This window comes from Ochotona princeps, chromosome 6 (genome assembly GCF_030435755.1).
Source record: "Ochotona princeps isolate mOchPri1 chromosome 6, mOchPri1.hap1, whole genome shotgun sequence".
In the NCBI taxonomy this organism is placed as follows: domain Eukaryota; kingdom Metazoa; phylum Chordata; class Mammalia; order Lagomorpha; family Ochotonidae; genus Ochotona; species Ochotona princeps.
This window is the reverse complement of record NC_080837.1, coordinates 36,874,892-36,889,341: the sequence shown is the minus strand read 5'-3', so window position 1 is coordinate 36,889,341 and position 14,450 is coordinate 36,874,892. Positions and strand designations below refer to the sequence as shown.

Genomic DNA, 14,450 nt, shown 5'->3' with positions numbered 1-14,450 from the left:
CATCCTCTGAGGGTTCTGCTCAAGTAGTTTTGATAGTTCTGAAATGCTGTCACTATGACTGATGCAAAAATAAGGATATTTTTCCAAGGTCCATTGACTGACATGGTTCACATTAGGACCTGCCTAACCTTGGCATTTGCCAACAGGTGCTGTAGCTTGGGTAGGCCTGGTCTGCCCCCAGTTCTACCTCATGCTGCTAGGTGCTACAGCACAGCTCAGCCCAGCAAGCCCCTGTCTCAGCCCTAATGTGAACTGGCTGATGTTGCTGCCTAACTTGGCCTGCCCTGCACCCAGTCCTGTGTCTTAGATCTGTCAGCAGGTATTGTGAACTGGCCCAGCGTGGCCCGCCCCCAGACCTGACCCACACATATGCGGGCCCTCTGGCTAGCAGGTACCATAACCTGGCCTGATCTGGGCTGCTCCTTGCCTTGGTTCTTTTTTTTTTTTTTTTAAAGATTTATTTTATTTTTATTACAAAGTCAGATATACTGAGAGGAGGAGAGATAGAGAGGAAGTGAAGCTGCCGGGATTAGAACCAGCGGCCATATGGGATCAAGGCGAGGACCTTAGCCACTAGGCCACGCTGCCGAGCCCCTTGCCTTGGTTCTTGCACCCACCTGCAGGGACTGTATCCTGACAGAGGAGTTCCCTAAGCTCCTCTATCAGGTCACCTCCCACTGGCACACAGGTGGGTCTTTGGCCCAGCCTGACTTAGTCCACTTCCTGTCCTGGCAGGAACAGTGGTCTTGCCCAACTGGCCCACACCATTCCAGTTCTTATTGTTGGGTGCTACAGCCCAGCCATACCTGGTCCATGCCCAAACCCAGTTCTTGCATGGTTCAGCAGGTTCCCAGACCTAGCCCAACCCATCCTGCACTCTCCCTGGCTCTCACAAGCCCCAGCAGGTGCTGGAATCTAACTCAATCTGGCACACCCCAGACCTAGTCCATACGCATGCTGAGGGACAGTGCAGTTATGTCCAACCCAGATTGCTGTCACCATTCCAGGTCTTGTGCTCAACAGTGGGAACCACAACCGAGCCAGGGCGTCCCTTTAGCCCCTCAACCAGTCCTGTTCCCAGCCACAGATCTTGGCACATGCCAGAGGTTGCTCTGCCCCAGCTAGGCATAGTCCATCCCCTGTCTTGACCTTTGTCATTGGATGCTGCAGCCTGGCTTGGCCTATCCTGCCGTGAGTCCCAACTCTCACTGGTGGGTGTTGCAGCCTCACCCTGCCCAGTCAGCTCCCATCTCTGGTTCAGGCAAATGGTAGGTGTGATAGCCTAGTCTGCCATGACCCACACTCCAACCTGGCTGCTGCACATTCCAGTGAGCTAAGTTTGGCCTGGCCCTGTCTGTTTTTGGCCCTCCTCCAAAACCATTCCACACACGTGCTAGCAGGTGAAGCTACCCTGCCCAGTCTGACCAACAGCTAGGCCTGAATCACATGCTCCCCAGGGGTAGCTGTAGTCCACCAGGGGAGTTTCCCAAGTTCCCCCATCAGGCCCACTCCTAGACCCAGATCCCACATGTGCTCACAGGTGCTAGGCTCTTACTAGGCATATTCTGTCCCCTCCATCCCAACTTATTTATGAGCTGCTGGAAGTTGTGGCCCAGCCCACCCCTACACCCTATTCTTGGGTTTGCCTGTGGTTGCTACATCCTGGACCAGCCTGGCCTGCTCCCAGCCTCAGTGTCCTTGAGTGTCAGAGTTCCGTGGTCATGCCTAGCTCAGCCAGTCACCACTCCCAGCAAACTCTTTTTTTATATTCTGACTGACCATAGTAACTTTCTGCTAGTATTAATAATTCAGCAGACTCAAATTTGCTTTCCACAGCAAGAGGTAGTGAATGTTTTCTTTTTTTTATTTATTTATTTTTACAGAAGTTTTAATTTCTTTCAAACTGATAAAATAACCCGATATGTTAGGAAATGAATTGAACCTATGAAGTATTTGACTGTTTTTGTTTTTGTGTTTTGAATGCATATACCATACAGGAAACTCTGGGGGTATTTTCCCTTCTTGCTGTTCCTACAAATAAGGACAAGAGGGCACTAGAGAGAAAGAGATCCCATCCATTAGGTCACTGTCTCAAAATAGGCCTGCAAAGGGAGGTAGAGAGGCCGCTAGTAGCTGAAAGTCCCCCAGGGGTGGCCAAAGTCCACTGCTACAGATACTTTTTTAGATTTTGTGTTTCATAGTCAGTGTGCTGTGGGTCCCCCTTCTCATTCACACTGGAATGTGCCATGGTGTATTTGTAGTTGTGGTTCCCTGAAGACACAAGCAGTAGCTGTCCTTGGAACTCCAGCATTGTCTACATTCCTATTGTTACGTCAGAGTCCTTGGTAGGCAGTGACTTTAGAAGTCCTTTCCTTGGGCCCGGCGGTTTGGCCTAGCGGCTAAAGTCCTCGCCTTGAATGCCCCCGGATCCCATATGGGCGCCGGTTCTAATCCCGGCAGCTCCACTTCCCATCCAGCTCCCTGCTTGTGGCCTGGGAAAGCAGTTGAGGACAGCCCCGTGCTTTGGGACCCTGCACCTGTGTGGGAGACCTGGAAGAGGTTCCTGGTTCCTGGCTTCAGATCGGCACAGCACCGGCCATTGAGGCTCACTTGGGGAGTGAATCATCGGACGGAAGATCTTCCTCTCTCTCTCTCCTCCTCTCTGTATATCGGACTTTGTAATAAAATAAATAAATCTTAAAAAAAAAAAAAAGAGAGAGAAGTCCTTTCCTCTTCTGAGCTGCTTCTCCCAGGAGGGTATTATGTGCCTACCCCACAACCTTAGGGGACCCCAAAATTTGTGCTGGAGCAGATCCAGCGTCCTCCATACTAGCCTTGACAATTTAGGATTCCTTTTTTGCTTACAGCTGCCTAACTGAGTAAGGAAAGTGTTCACCTTAGAATGCTGTCCAACTGTTTTTGCACTTATTGGAGAAGAAGCTGACAACCCAGCTGTGCCCTGCCCGGCAATAGGCGAGCCCCTGATGTCTTTTCCCCTGCTGAGTCTTGAGCTCATCTGCAGCCCCCAGGTGCCAGGCCTCCCAGAATAGCAGTCTTCACAATGCTTCCATCCTAATGAATTCTGGTCCTGTGGTTTGTACAATTTCTTGGGCCTGGGCTGCTAGTATAGCATAGAACACCTCAAAATTAGAGCAAGGTTACTTTTTTGCCGATTAAGAAATAACTATTAAGGACTTTTTTTAAAAAACTAATATTTTAAGAGGAACAGAATGAGAAAATAAAATCTACCATCCACTGGCCCACTGCCTAAACATGCCAAAAGCAGGAGTCAGGAACTCCGTCAAGTCTCCCATGTGACTGGCAGGACCCCAGTGCTTGAGCATCTGCTGTCTTTCCTGGTGCATGTTAGTTGGAACAAGGCTGAGATTTGTACTTATGCACTCTGATGGGAGACACAAGTGGCATCCTAAGGTACAAACCAGAAGTACTCCCCTGGAAACTTTTTTCAGTCTGGCCAGCCACTGGAGAACTCAATGTCATCACTCTGAATTCAGGATATTGCTCTGATAGGTGTTTTAAGTAGGATCAGGAACTCAGAGATTAGCTCTTTCTCTCTCAGAATATTCATATGCCTGCCTTGAAGGGAAAAGCTATGTGTTTTGCAGTAGTTTATTATGTCTTCTTATATCTGCTTTGGCTGGTATCTCTTTGTTACCTACAATCACCTTTTAGAAATTACAATTGTTGAAATATTGATGTACCAGGAACTATTCCCAATATTGAAATCTTTTCATTTGTCTCTCCATCATTATTTGTGGTTGGGTTCTTTTCTCTCTCTCTCTCTCTCTCTCTCTCTCTCTCTCTCTCTCTCTCTAAGTGTAAGATAGGGAGAGGGAGATCTTTCTTCTCCTGGTTCACTCTCCAGACAGTTGCAATGACTCGAGCTGGGCCAGGTTGAAGCCAGGAGCCTGAACTAGAAATAGAGCAACCAGGACTGAAAGCAGCACATATGTGAGATGCTGGCAATACAGGCAGTGGTTTTACCTGCAGTGTTATAACATCAGCCCAAGTAGGTTTTTTTTCTTTTTTTTTTTTTAATGTTTTTTTATTTTTATTGGAAAGTCAGATATACAGAGAGAAGGAGAGACAGAGAAGATCTTTCCTCCACTGATTCACTCGCCAAATGTCTGCAATGGCAAGACTGAGCCAATCAGAGTCCAGGAGCCCAGAGCTTCTCCTGAGTCTCCCACTTGGGTGCAGGGTCCCAAGGCTTTGAATCGTCCTCTACTGCTTTCCCAGGCCACAAGCAGGGAGCTGGATGGGAAGCCGGGCCACCAGGATTAGAACCAGGGCCATATGGGATCTCAGTGCATGCAAGGCAAAGACTTTAGCAACCAGGCTACTGCACAGGTTCTGGATTTTTTTTTTAAGTTTGATCTATTTTAATTGGAAAGTCAGATTTACAGAGAGAAGGAGAAGCAGACAGAAAGATCTTGCATCTGCTGGTTTACTCCCCAAATAGTCACTGAATTGGAAGCTCAGCAGCTAGGATTTGAGCAGTACTCTGAGGTGGGATGCCAACAATACATATGGTGGCTTACTTCCCTTGCCACAACAGTACCTATGCTCTGACTAGAGCAAAATGATACCTGGCAAATCGATGTAAAAGGGAAATGGAGAGAAGTTGTGACAATCTATGATTAGGAAAAAAGTGGGCACTTTGGACATGAAGTTTAAGGGCCAATTAGTGAAGAAAGAAGTAGGTGTTTCATGTGTACAGTGTTTTTCAGGAGGAAAAAAATCAGCTACTTTTGGTGAATCTGTTATTCTCAGTGACATCATATTAAGCACTCTTAAAATATAAAACCATGGGGACCAGCATGGTGATATAACATGCTAATCTGTCTGCAATGCCAGTTCTAGTCTCACCTGTTCCACTTCCATGCTGATGATCTAGGAAAGCAGAAGAGAGTGACTCAAGTCCTACATTGGAGAGGTCAGAGTCTTCTGTAGGGATATGCTGGTAGCATTGCATAGTGGTAAAAGCCATCGCCTGCAATGCTGGTATTGCTTATTAGTGCCAGTTTGTGTCCCGTCTGCTCAACCTCTGATCCACCTCCCTGGTAATGGCCTGGGAAAAGCAGCAGCAGCAGATGGAGGCCCAGATGATGCTCTTGGCTACAGCCTGGTCCATCCCTGGCCATTGTGGTCATCTGGGAGTGAACTAAGAGACAGAGGTTGATCTGTCTGTTTCTCACTCACTCTGAAACTCTAATAAAATAATTTTTTAAAGAAATATGACGAAGCAAATAAAAACATGTAACTACCAACTCCACAAGAAGTGAACCTCCGTTGTCACTTGTTACTAGGAAAAAGCATTTTGGGTACAAAAAGTTTTTTTGTTTTTTAAGATTTATTTATTTTTATTAGAAAGGTATATATACAGAGAGAAGGAAAGACAGAACAATCTTTGATGCACTGATTCACTCCCCAAGTGACCACAGTGACTGGAGCTGTGCTGATCCAGAGCCAGGAACACCGAGCTTCTTCCAGGTTTCCCATGTGGGTGCAGGATCCCAAGGCTTTGGGCTGTCCTTGACTGCTTTCCCAGGCCACAGCAGGGTGCTGGATGGGAAGTGGAGCAGCCAGAACACAAACTGGCACCCATTTGCGATCCCAGTACTTGAAGAGGGAGGATTAGCCAGTTGAATCATATGCTGGGCTCCATTTCCCAGAGCTTTTGTCAGCCTTCCTGCCTAGTATTTGTGCCCATGAAGCTATTCAAAGACTGGGCTCTGCTTTTTCTCACTCCACTTTTCCTACTTTATTTCTTCCCAAGTATTCTCTTTTCTTATCCTTTCTGAGCTTTCAGGCTATCCTGCTGTTAGTTCTACTTATCATACTGATATTCATATTAATAGAAAAACATGAATAGATATACTTGTTACCTATAAATTAATTTAAATTAATTAATTTAATTTTCAGGAAGTTGGCCTAGATATCTAAGAGTGTTTTGTTATTGATTTACTATACAGAATACATAAGTAGCACATACTTCCAATAAAGGCCTTCACTGCTGAACAAATATTTTTCTGTGTATATAGTAATGTTTTAGACACTTGATACTGCTGGAACAAGGAGCTCCATGTTTATGGGTGATTGTTATGCTATGACCAAACTCTTGGTAGTTTATAAACCATGGGCCACTGTTATGATATAGCTGATTAAGTTGCTGCCTTTGGTTTGGGATCCCTAACAAAGTTCTTGTTTCCATCCTGGCTATTCCACTTCCATTCTAGCTCCCTGCTATTGCCTAGGAATGTCGCAGGAGATGGCCCAAGTAGTTGTGCCCTGGCACCCACAGGATAGACCTGATTGAAGTTCCAGGGTCCTGGCTTAACCCTGGCCCACCTTTGACAATTGTGGCCATTTTGGGAGCGAGCCAGTGAATGGACAATCTCTCTCATTCCTCTGTGTGTGTGTGTGAGAGAGAGAGAGAGAAAATAAGAGAGTAAGAGACTCTACCTTTGAAAAATATATATTTTTTTACATATAAATGAGGGCCAGGCATGGTAGCCTAGTGGCTGAAGTCCTTGCCTTGCAAGTGCAGGCAGCCCCACACCCTGCTTGTGGCCTGGAAAAGCAGTCGAGGTTGGTCCAAAGCCTTGGGACCCTGCACCCACATGGAAATCCAGGAAGAGGCCCCTGGCTCCTGACTTTGCATTGGTGCAGCTCTGGCCGTTGCAGTCACTTAGGGAGTGAACCAACAGATGGAATGAATATCTTTGTCTCTGTCTCTCCTCTTTGTAAATCTGTCTTTTCAATAAAAGTAAAAAAATATTTTTTAAAAAAATGTAGAATGAGTTCTTCTGACAGTTGCTTAGATTTAGTCTAACAGTCAGTTCATATAGACTCTTACACTGCCATAGAGGTCTTAGAGATCATCTGAGTTTCTTTAAGAAATAGGGTATCACAGAGCCTGGCGCAGTAGCCTAGTGGTTAAGGGCCTCATCTTGCATGCTGCAGGATCCCATATGGGTGCCGGTTCTAATCCTGGCAGCCCTGCTTCCCACCAGGTCCATGCTTGTGACCTGGGAAAGCAGTCGAGGATGGCCCAAAGCCTTAGGATCCTGTCCTTGTGTGGGAGACCCTAAAGAGATTCCTGGCTCCTGGCTTCAGATCAGCTGAGCTCCGACGGTGGTGTGGCACCTTGGGGAGTGAATCATTGGATGGAAGATCTTCCTCTCTGTCTCTCTTCTCTGTATATCTGCCTTTCCAATAAAAATAAGTAAATCTTGAAAAAAAAAAAAAGAGAGAGGAAATAAGGGCTCACAGAATTCTAGTTTCCTTCTTCTTTTGTGAAATGGTACTTTGGGGAACAGGCATTTGGCTTAGGAGTTAGAGCGCTCATGTTCCATGTCTGAGTACTTGGGTTTGGCACCATCTCTGGCTCCTGGCTCCAGATTGCTGCTGACACAGACCCTCATGGGATTGGATTGCTGCTACTTATGCAAGCGTCTGGATTGAGTTCCCTGCTTCTGCCTCCAACCCTGGCCCAGCTGCAGCCACTTGTAGATTTGGGGCATAACCCAGTAGATTGAATCAATCAGTACCCATCCTGTCTGCCTGTCAAATAAAAGCATTAAAAAAAATAGTATCTTGCCTTTACTTTAAACCTAATGGTTTTCATTGTGCTTGTAAGCTCTTTTTTCCCTCTGCTGCACACTTTCTCCAAGGATGTGTGAAGCACTGCTGTTATTCCTGCTTTACAGATAATGAAGATAGTCCCAGGATGAAGGCCAGTTATTCCAGTTCCTTTGACCCCCAGTCCCAGTGTTGTCTGTCACCAGCCCAACTGTTACTCTGTAACCTGACTTTAAAGTATCTCATTCCCCTGGTGACTTCAGTTCAGAGTGAGTGGGCTGGGTTGAGATCTGCGAGTATGGTGCTCTCGCCCATGAGACATCATCCTCACTGAATTCTTCATGTTGCTCCCCTGATTCCTGGTTGCCAGGATGCTCAAAGTGCTGAGCATCTCATAGCCACCTAATTGCAAAGTGGCTGCATCTCACCCTCTGTTCCTTCTCATCCTGGAGCTGAATGCCAGGAAGGACAGCTGCTTCCCCGTGTGCAGACCTGCCTATCATATCCCACACACTGTCAGGGAAGTGTGCGGTTGTGTAGTGCACACCTTCCTTCTAGCATTAGGGGATTGCTACCCACAAGGATATCTGTTAAATCGGCAAGAATCAAACTAATTTTTTCCTAATTTCTTCCTTCCAGCCTCTGTTGTAGATGCTCATCCCTGCATGTATATGTGATGTGAGCATTTGCCTGGTGCCGTGGGGGGGCGTGCGCACGTGTATGCTTAGGAAGCAGGCTGTCATTGGGCAGGAGAGTCCTGGCTGACAAGGGTGTGTTTCCCCGGGCCTGCTCAGGCCTCTGTACTACAAGTTCAGGTACAAACCACCAGGCACTGGTTTTCTCATTCTTACCTAATGTCTGATTCACTTTAGAGACCTTTTAAGTTTTCAGAAGAGCTTAAGATACCCTGGAAGCACAGGTTTCCAACAATCAACAGCGTTAGTCTCTTTGCATAGCCTGGTGAACTAGCTCTGGGCTCCAAGTGGGCCTGAGATCGTTTCTTTGTCAGCTCTGCTGCCACCAGTCTTTACTGCTTCTTTGGTGGTTTATTAGACTCCTGAGAGACATGGTACAGGGTGAATGTTTACAATACGTGCTTGAACCAGAAAGCATTCAGGAATCTGTTTGACAGTGTAGATGGATTATGTTATACATGTGATCTGTTCTCCAGGAAAAGGTCTTTTGGAAATTATGGGTACCCATGTGAGTCTCTGAATTAAAGTGGCATAATAGTGAGACAGAGTCCTAAATTTTATGTAATTATTTATTTCTGATGATGGAAATGCGGAAGAGGAGTTCTGTTTAACCATAAAGTAGCTTTTCTCGGGCTAGGGTTAAGCTGCTACCTTGAGTGCCGGTCATGTCCTGACTGTTCTGCTTTGAGTCCTGGTTGTTTTACTTTTGATCCAGCTCCCTGCTAATGTACCTGGGAAGGTCATACATACTTGGCCCTTGCACCCACATGGGATACTCAGAAGAAGCTCCTGGCTTCTGGTTTTGGCCTGACCCATTGCAGGAACCAGCATATGGAAGTCTCTTTCTGTATCTAACTCTACCTTTCAAATAAATAAAAAATAGATCTCTTAAAAAAATAAAACACTTTTATAGAGGAAGAATACACAGTAGCTACAATCTAGAATCTCAATGTATTTGTATGAAGTTTTATTTCTTTTTTTTTTTTTTTTTTTTTTTTTTGGAAATGCGGATATACGGAGAGGAGTAGAGACAGAGAGGAAGATCTTCCATCCAATGGTTGACTCCCCAAGTGAGCACAACGGCTGGAGCTGAGCCAATCCGAAGCCGGGAACAGGAGCCTCCTCCAGGTCTCCCACGCGGGTGCAGGGTCCCAGAGCTTTGGGCCTTGCTCGACTGCTTTCCCAGGCCACAAGCAGGGAGCTGGATGGGAAGTGGAGCTGCCGGGATTAGAACCGGCGCCCATATGGGATCCTGGCACGTTCAAGGCAAGGACTTTAACCACTATGCTATCGCACCGGGCCCTGAAGTTTTATTTCTAAAAGTAAAGTGGCCTGCATTGTTATAATTCCCCTGAACTTGGAGCTGTTGCTTGTTTGCATTGGGCAAGCCAGACCCTACTGAGTCAGGCTTATGGAAGGTAACATTCCTGATTTGCTCAGGAATATTCAAAATTATTGGCTGGAAGAAAGGTTTCTTTATCATGCTTAGGTTTGTCCAAGAAAACCCCTTTTAAATTGAAGAATTTGTATTTCATTCTGTTTTCACTTTTGTATTTTTCTCCCTCCCCTGCAAGGGATAAACATCATAGCCTACAAATAAGTGACAATTGCTTGGCTCGGGCTGTGGTAGATAGAGGCAGATGGGGAAGAGTTGTAACAAGGGAAAAATAAGTGAGTCAAACCACTTCCTGATGCCTCCTGAGTTGGATTTACCTGTGTGACTGCATATCCAAATCATTTTTGCTTTCATAAACACTTTTGCTTTCTCCCTAGCAAGTAAGCCCAAAACTTAGCTACAGTACACATGTAAAAACCAACTCTGCAGGCAAAAATTGACCTAGAGGACCCGGCGTGACAGCATAATGGTTAAAGTCCTCGCCTTGAAAGCCCCGGGATCCCATATGGGCGCTGGTTCTAATCCCGGCAGCTCCACTTCCCATCCAGCTCCCTGCTTGTGGCCTGGAAAAGCAATCGAGGACGGCCCTAAGCGTTGGGACCCTGCACCTGCGTGTGGGAGACCTGGAGGAAGTTCCTGGTTCTGGCTTCAGATCGGCACAGCACTGGCCATTGGAGCCACTTGGGGAGTGAATTATGGGACCGAGGATCTTCCTCTCTGTCTCTCCTCCTCTCTATATATCTGCCTTTCCAATAAAATAAATAAATCTTAAAAAAAATTGACCTAGGCACTGTGACATACGTGTGACCCTAATTGCTGCCAGTGGGTGCAAGTCCACAGACCTACTGCTCTCTTTGGGAAAACTGGTTCACACCCATTTTATTAACCAACAAAAATTTAGTATAATTTGCTTAGTTCTGCTGTTACTTGTAGCAGGATATTTTTTATATGCTGTTGACTTTAGTAACATCTGTGTTATAACACAGAAAGGTAATTTATTTATGCTCAGTTAACGAACAAATTCAACACTTCAGCTCCTTTGGAAGATTTACCACCTAGCCTGTGTACCTTCCATGAAACATTAAAATTTGGCATGATTGGAAGCTTGAAATTATTGGTTTTAAAAGAGAAACACTAGGTTTTCTTTCTAGATAGTTATCTAGTTATTGGAATGCTATAGTACAGATTGTAAATTCACTTCTAAAGGGAGAAGACACTGTTCACTTAATATATTATTCTAGACCATGTAATGTATATTTATATTCATTTGGCCCTTCTACTGATGACAGAATAGATCTTTTTTTTTTTTTTTTTTTTAAAGATTTATTCATTTTATTACAGCCAGATATACACAGAGGAGGAGAGACAGAGAGGAAGATCTTCCATCCGATGATTCACTCCCCAAGTGAGCCGCAACGGGCCGATGCGCGCCGATCCGATGCCGGGAACCTGGAACCTCTTCCGGGTCTCCCACGCGGGTGCAGTGTCCCAAAGCATTGGGCCGTCCTCAACTGCTTTCCCAGGCCACAAGCAGGGAGCTGGATGGGAAGTGGAGCTTTCGGGATTAGAACCGGCACCCATATGGGATCCCGGGGCATTCAAGGCGAGGACTTTAGCCGCTAGACCACGCCGCCGGGCCCCAGAATAGATCTTTTAAAGGGTGGTGGTGGTGGTTGTGGTGTAGCAGGTAGGTAAAACTGCTACCTTTGATGCCATCATTCTGTATAGGTACTGGTTCATATCCCAGCTGCTCTACTTGTGATCCAGCTACCTGCTGATGTGCTTGTGAAAGCTGCTGAAAATGACCAAGTTGGTAGGCCTCTGCACTCACATGTGGGACCCAGACAAGCTCCTGGCTTTGGTATGGCCCAGACCTAGCCATTTTAGCTGTTAGGGGAGTGAACCAGCAGAAGGAATATTGTCTCTTTCTCTCTCTGTAACTCTGCCTCTCAAATGCGTAAAAAATTAAAGTGGCAGTAGGAGTCGACTTTTCATCAGTAGCTAAATTACCAACATCAGAGTGCCTGGATTTGTTTTTTACCCTTTTTTTTTTTTTAAAGATTTTTTTTAATTGGAAAGGCATATTAGGTTTATGGATAGGAGAAACAGAGAAAGATCTTCCATCCATTGGTTCACTCCCCAAATGGCTACAAAGGCCTGAGCTGGAGTAAACCAAGACCATGAACCAGTTTCTTCCAGTTTCCCACATGGGTGCAGGACTCTAGGCACTTGGGCTATCTTCTGTTGCTTTCTCAGACACATTAGCAGGGAGCTAGATTAGAAGTGTAGCAGATGGGTCCTGAATCTAGCACCCATATGGGATGCCAGCACTGCAGGTGGAATACTCATTATGCCACAGTGCTGGCCTCACCAATTTTTGAAAAATAATGTGACTGCTTAAGTAACTAGTGCTAGGCTTAAGTGAAAATCAGGAGTTTTTTTGGGTTTTGTTTTGTTTGGTTGGTTTTTTTGCAATATTTTACCAATATAATCTAGGGGACTGTCAGTTCTGGGGAATCATTCCTGTGAGACCATTCTAAGATGGAAACTGGCCCAGAACTACCCTTTCTAATCTTATCTATTGTTAGGTGGGAGGGTAATTATCACTCATTTTTAAAATATGTATTTGAAAGATTAAGATAGAGAGATCTGTCCTCTAGCCCACTCCTCAAACAGACAAAACAGACAGGGCTGGGCCAGGCTAAAGCCAGGAGACTGGATCTCCAATCCTGTGTCACATATGAGTGACAGGTCCCTGGTATCTGGACCATTCTCCACTATTTTCTTTTTTTTTTTTTTTTAAAGATTTATTATTTTTATTACAAAGTCAGATATAGAGAGAGAGGAGGAGAGACAGAGAAGAAGATCTTCCGTCCGATGATTCACTCTCCAAGTGAGCCGCAACGGACCAGTGCGCGCCGATCCAATGCCGGGAACCAGGAACCTCTTCCAGGTCTCCCACGCGGGTGCAGTGTCCCAATGCATTGGGCCGTCCTCAACTGCTTTTCCCAGGCCACAAGCAGGGAGCTGGATGGGAAGTGGAGCTGCGGGGAGGGATTAGAACCGGTGCCCATATGGGATCCCGGGGCATTCAAGGCGAGGACTTTAACCGCTAGGCCACGCCGCCGGGCCCCCACTATTTTCTAAGCACAGATCAGGGAGCTGGCCTGGAAGTCAAGCAACTGGACTCAAACTGGCACTCAGATGTGAGCTATGGGCATCCCAGGCAATGTCATACCCTACTGAACCACATCAGCCCCTGCCATTCCTTTGTAGTAGGTGCAAAGGCTGCCTTTCAGTATTGATTGTAACAATATTATTACAATATATTTAGTCTTAAGTCTGTGATGATGGAAAGATGAGGATTATTCTTTATAGTACATAGAACAAAGTTCCCAAGTAAAAAATATTTTTCTCCTAAAATCATTCTAAATTGAAAAGCTGAAATATCAAAGATAGACAGGCCAGATTGCTGCTTGGGTTGTTGGTGTACCGCAGTATAGTTCCTGGGCACATACCAGGACTCCACTTCCAATCCAGTCTCTTACTAACGTCCACTGTGGAGGCAACAGGCTCAAGTACTTGTGTGCTTCCACCCACTAGTTCATTTCTCAAATGGCTGAAAAAGCCAGAAGATCCCTCCTTGTCTCTCCTGTAACTGCCAGAATTCCAAACATATGGACCATCTTCTGCTGTACTTGCAGGCACATTAGCTGGAAGTTGGATTGGAAACAAGAGCAGCTGGGACTCACACCTGTATTCTGATATGTGATGTTGATATCAGCTTTGGCATCATAAGTTCTGACTTAACCTAACCCTGCTGCACATTTCTGGCCCTAGGAGATGATTTGTCTTTCAGCCTTGGAGTGGTTAATTGTTTATTTGCCTGCCTATCATTGTGATGATGGCAATTACAGGTTGTTTTTGTTTATACCTCTAGGACCCTCTGTTATGGCCCAATTGAAACACCATAGCCCGGTACAAATTTTTAACAAAAAAATACACACCAATGTATTTAATGATCTGCTTCATGTTCTGCCTCCTTGATGTTGGTGCAATGCGACTGTCCTTGCCAAAAAGTGACACCAACTAACCTTTCTTCCCGTGCTCTTTGTAGTTGCCTCCTGGGCATGAGCTTCATTCCCTGCCTTTCTGAGACCCAAAAGCAACCAATCCGGCTATTTGCTGCCATCACGGCCCCACACATGAGAAGCTGCTTTCTCCTGAATTTTTAAATGATGCTGCTGACTTGCCATAAGGTTGATACATTATATTCCAGTTATAATAAAGACTACATTAACTAAGTTTTATTTATTACATGAATTATGTGCTATTTCTAAGATAAGGTGCAGAGCAGATGTTGTATAGTTTTTATATAACTATTTGAGGGAGAGCACAAGGGCTCCTCTGCACTGGTTCACTTCCAAATACCTGTCACCCCCCAGGGGATGAAAGCCAGGAGCTAAGAATTGCATCCAGGTTGCCCACATAGGTGGCAGAAAGTCAGTTGAGCCATCACTGCTGCCTCTCGTGTTAGCAGGAAGATGTCATCAGGAGCCAGAGACAAATCAAACCCAGGCAGTGCAACATGGGATGTGGGCATCCTACCCAGTGGCTTAGCTGCTAAGCCTAACTCCGCCAGCCCCCAGAAGTTAGGATGTTTCAACCAAGGTTTCAAAATCTGTTTTTCATGTAAGGTGTATTTGTTTGGCACTCAAGCAGTAGAGACCCTGCAATCTCAGCCTCTTCCGATG

General features: G+C 45.6%; 1 protein-coding gene across 1 annotated transcript in view; it reads left to right on the top strand.

The window, feature by feature from the left end:
- Window positions 1–14,450, top strand: part of RTF1 (RTF1 homolog, Paf1/RNA polymerase II complex component) — a 54,577-nt gene that overhangs the window by 16,707 nt on the left and 23,420 nt on the right. The window lies entirely within an intron of this gene.